The sequence below is a fragment of the Sinocyclocheilus anshuiensis genome, unplaced genomic scaffold (assembly GCF_001515605.1).
Source record: "Sinocyclocheilus anshuiensis isolate Anshui unplaced genomic scaffold, SAMN03320099.WGS_v1.1 scaffold1049, whole genome shotgun sequence".
Taxonomy (NCBI): domain Eukaryota; kingdom Metazoa; phylum Chordata; class Actinopteri; order Cypriniformes; family Cyprinidae; genus Sinocyclocheilus; species Sinocyclocheilus anshuiensis.
In genome coordinates, this window is record NW_015557197.1 from 1,496,585 (window position 1) to 1,501,791 (window position 5,207).

The 5,207-nt window shown below is 39.3% G+C and overlaps 1 long non-coding RNA gene across 1 annotated transcript in view; it reads right to left on the reverse strand.

The window, feature by feature from the left end:
- The window catches only part of LOC107678827 (uncharacterized), a 52,714-nt gene extending 49,841 nt beyond the window's left edge, over positions 1-2,873 (reverse strand). Inside the window, exon 1 of the long non-coding RNA XR_001632974.1 lies at positions 2,748-2,873. This is a non-coding gene — a long non-coding RNA (uncharacterized LOC107678827). The remainder of the gene's footprint in view (positions 1-2,747) is intronic.
- Between the last annotated feature and the right edge of the window lie 2,334 nt (positions 2,874-5,207).

Here is a 5,207-nt window from a genome sequence, read left to right on the forward strand (position 1 = left end):
CCTAATCAAACAATTTAATAATCAATTTACAATGAATTTATACCCGTGTTGTACATTATGCTGTACGCCATGGATGAGCGCTTTGTAAAAATGAACGGATTGATTATTCAGCTGCGGGCGCCATCTTCTGGCGAGATGCGGGAATTAATTTGGCGTGTGACTCTCAAGGTGCATTATGGGCATTCTCTAGCAGTTGAGCGTGCACCAGTTGTACACTCGTTTTTGCAGTGCATTGTGGGATTGAATGAGTGCACCCGAGAACGTCCACTATGGTTTCGGACACCACTAAAAATGGCTGTTCCCTCAAATAGTGCCCTATTTAAGGGTATAGGGGAAGCTCCGCCTACTGACGTCATAGGATCCCTTGTTCGAGACCAGCAAGGTTTCGGGGCCTGTTCGGAACCAGGATCTTGGTACCAGCCCAGGATTTTTGATTGGAATAGCACAGCAGAGTGGTTACACTGTGCTCTGGTCCGGAGACATGTGTGAACCGGCACAGACAACAAAACTTCTCAGACCTATCTGAATTCTACACAGAATGCTATATTTTATAGCGATATTGATGAGACAGATGTTCTGATCAAAGATCAATGGTGGCATCTCTTCAACTCATCAGTGCTGTTTCTCATGCGGAGTCTGTATAGACATATATTGGTGAATGGCATCTGTTATATATCAGCGGATACCACCGGTGCAATTTATCAATATATCCATCCTCAGCAAGATTATGGTCACTGTTTTGCCTTAGTAACTGTTTCAAATTCCAAAGGGATAATCTGGATGTCATAAGCTATCAAAAGCAGGTTTACCGGAATCAATGACTCTGGCCCAAGCCAAGTAGAGATAACTGCAGGCTGGAGCAATGGGCATGGTGTAGGGTTAAGGCATCCGAAAAGGTGGGGGCATGGAGAAAGGTCTTCATGATTGGTCGACAAAGCTGTCTGTCAGGGTGCGGGGGTAGGGATAGGGGTAGTTGTACTGATTTACCTTTCGGAGCGCCTCCTTCCAGCATACCCATTGCTCCAGGCAGCAGCTACCCGTCTCGCCCAAGCTGATATGAATGAAACACTATTGGCCATTTAACAAAGGGCTAGAGCGCCTCGATATATCCCGCCCCTTGTCTTCTTGTTTTAGTTGAAATTACGTCACCACATATGCACTTCAGTGGACCTTTAACGGAACACTTCAGGATTCACACCTTTAAGTAAATGCCGTTGTCACTCCCAAAAACTGATATTGTGACATATTATTGCATATTCATGTCTGGATCATTTAGTTTGTGTAACAAAGTGAATGAGGCCAATAAAGGTCATTAGATGTCATCATGTTTTTCAGGAAGTATTTAATAACTGCTAAAAGAATTAGGACTCGTCATTCTGTTACTGTGATTAAAAACCCATAAACACACATAGTAATCCAATATCAGACATTGATCTGCACATTACAGTGAATTTAAAGTAAAAACATAGGATTCATTTTTACACTGTATGTAATGTTCTAGAGCAGGGGTGTCCAATCCTGCTCCTGGAGGTCCACCATCCTGCAGAGTTTAGTGCCAACACACTTACCTGAAGTTTCTAGTGAGTCTGAAGACCTTTGCTTTGTTTGAAATCACCACCAATCACTATTAGTCCACTTGAAGGAGTCAATGAAAACAAGTGAGTGAATTCACACACTGAGTGTGCCGGAAGGGTTTATTAATAATTTGAAACTTAACTGCAAGTTCCAGTAGTAAGATTAAAAGATTTATCTTGAACTCTGTCACGGAAATTATGTATAAACCCTAATCAAACTATTTAATAATCAATTTACAATGAATTTATAACCGTGTTGTACATTATGCTGTACGCCATGGATGAGCGCTTTGTAAAAATGAACGGATTGATTATTCAGCTGCGGGCGCCATCTTCTGGCGAGATGCGGGAATTAATTTGGCGTGTGACTCTCAAGGTGCATTATGGGCATTCTCTAGCAGTTGAGCGTGCACCAGTTGTACACTCGTTTTTGCAGTGCATTGTGGGATTGAATGAGTGCACCCGAGAACGTCCACTATGGTTTCGGACACCACTAAAAATGGCTGTTCCCTCAAATAGTGCCCTATTTAAGGGTATAGGGGTCGATTTCGGACACAGCCACAGTATGGTAAGGGGCGTAACATTTCCGTCACACGCTTGAGGTATTCAGCCAATCACGACGCACTGGATAGCTGGCCAATCAGCATATACCTCGCTTTTCAGACCGTTGAGCTTTGTAAAAATCGCCGCGTTTCAGAAAGGCGGGGCATAGAGGAGAAACGATAATGTACATTATGTGGAAAATAATGTGTTTTTCGAACCTTAAACCGCATAAACACATTGCATTACACCAAATACACAAAATAACGTTCTTTTTAGCAACATCATATCACCCCTTTAAAGTAGGCACAAGTACAAAGGCCTGTTGCACCTGCCTTGCAAAGTCGCTAGAGTACAATTACCGCACTTATACGAAATATTTGCGTTGAACCATGAACATAACCGTAACTACACGTATAAATGCAATGTTTGCGAAACAGTAATATCGGGGTAACATTTGAAAATAAACAGCAGAATAACCCTAACAGCTTATATGTCGCACGACACAGTGCCCTAACCAAACGCGACGCAACATAACCACAACCACTGAGATAAAGTTCCTTTGACCCGTTTGCGCGCTCTATCGCACTAGGTAGTCAACACCAGCTGAGTGTAAAAAATAAGAGCACACACCTTGTATTTTCAAGACATCCATGATGATTCTCCAGCCTCTCCAGTGGTTTCCTAGTTTAGGAATTTGGGGACATCCGAATGTTTCTCAACGTTCACGACCATTCGCTGCTCGTCCATGTTACAAGAGCGATGCTAACGTAATGACGCAGTGTTGATGTTGGTATTTATACTTGTTTACATTTTAAGATAATAATAATAAAAACATAAATAACTATCAATATTTACAGTTTCTTGTAGGTATTAACTGAAATAATTTCCTCTAGTTAATTTTAGACGCAGTTCCATATACATAGCCTATCATAGTTTTTTATGTTCTTGTAGGCTATATCTTTCTTCTCCTGAACGCAAACTAAAACATTTTGAAGAATGTGGGGAAGACATTTTTCCATACTAGCTATGGCAGTCAACGGGGACCAGCAAACATATCTTCTTTTGAGTTCAACAGAAGAAAGAAACTCATACAGGCATCGAACAACTTGAGAGTGAGTACATGATGACAGAATTGTCGTTTTTGGGTGAACTCTTCCTTTTAAATTGCTTTTCAACACTATTTATACAGATTTGATAGCTGTTTGACGGATTAATACATTCATGTTATGCTACTTTATGGAGAATTAATGGCCACCATCTTACTTTTTGCCTTAAGAAAAAATGGTGCAGCCAAATTAGGCCGGCCTACGGAGTTAAAGTAAAGCCCCTATGTGAACTTTACATCCTAATTGAAGACCTTATGAATAAGACAAACGGTGAAGGGAGCGACTGCTTGTAGTGCTGTAATATTTGTCCTTTGCGGTGTCACAGAAAAGAACAATGCCCTCCATTCAGATTTCTCCAGTCCCCAGGCGTGAGAGACGTAATGAAAGATGTGTTTGCTGTGCTTCTGTAAACACTCAGCGCTGGCACACATCTGCGACCCATGATCTCCTGTACACCTCAGGCCTCGCACCGCTCACATTACCTGTCATTAGAATTGGACTTGGCTCTGTGATGAGTGGTTTGTTTTTGCAGAAAGACAGAGCAAATCACACAAATGGAACAAAAAAAAAAAAAAAAAAATCAGAAACAAAATACAATCATACTTAACATTAGTTTTCGTGTTACCATGTAAGTAATTATGTGATTAATGAGAAACACTAATGAACATCATGTTCTTAATATGCAATTAGTTTGTGGAGCAGCTCGCAATTACACATTGCTGTTGTAATTAATTTGATTCATTGTCCAATATGTGTAACATGAACACAAAAAACACAATGAACAAAAGCTTAAAGCTCTGTGTCATTCATGACAGGAAAATAAGGTCTGTGGTTAATATTATTTGAAGAGACTTGTTTTGTAAAAATAATTATCGTATGCATATGTAACATGCAAAATATATCTTTTTTTTTGTAATTTTTTTTTTTAATCTAAGCTATTCTGCAAACCCATTAGAAGTTCCCGGGGGAACCCATGGCTAATTAGCTTTTTGTGTCGGCCTACAAATTGGCGTTGTATCTGAACGGCTTTGTTATGCCTTGTGACATCAGGTGACATAATTTCCTCTAACAGCAAATCTGTTCCCATTTCTTTTCTGTCTCCATTTCCTATTCCGTCTCACGTTAGTCTGTATCATTTTTACTTCACCTCGCAGCTATTGCATTTTCTTTCTTCCTCTTCTGCTTCAACTGTCTCACTTTGTTGTTTTAAAATTGATAAAACATATCTCTTCCTGTGGTTGCCCAATTGTTTTATTCATAGGCTATATTTATACCTTTTGGTTATCATGGTTTATTGATCCATTATGGCTTTTTTATATATCCAGTCCTCTAACAAAATTTTCTAAACTGCAAATGGAAAAAATAGGATAGATAGAAAAAGGAAAAATGGTATCAAAGGAATAAGCATGTATTAATGCTGCCATAAGTTTAGACCAATTACAATTACAAGACACCATCCCCCAGCACTGCGGTGAATCAACAACTGGCAGACGATCTGAACGAATTCTACTGCAGGTTTGACCAGCATAAATCTCTGTGTTTGTATTAGTTGTGATGATGGACAAAGACAGACAGACAGAATAACAGATAGAATGATAGAATAATACTGTATATCGAACGATATGATAAACAGAATGAAAGATGGAACAACAGAATCAAAGACAGAACAACATATAGAATGATCCGATAGACAGAACCAGAGATAAAACAATGGACAAAATGATAGATAGACTGAAGGATAGAACAATACGATAGACAAACAATAGAACATGTACTAGATAGACATACAGAACGATAAACCAAAAGACAGAATGATAAATAGATTGAACAATAGATAGAACGACAGACAGAATGATAGATAGACTTAAAGGGGTCATATCAATTTTTCCTTTCTCTTTGGAGTGTTACAAGCTCTTGGTGCATAAAGAAGATCTGTAAAGTTGCAAAGACTAAAGTCTCAAATCCAAAGAGATATTCTTTATAA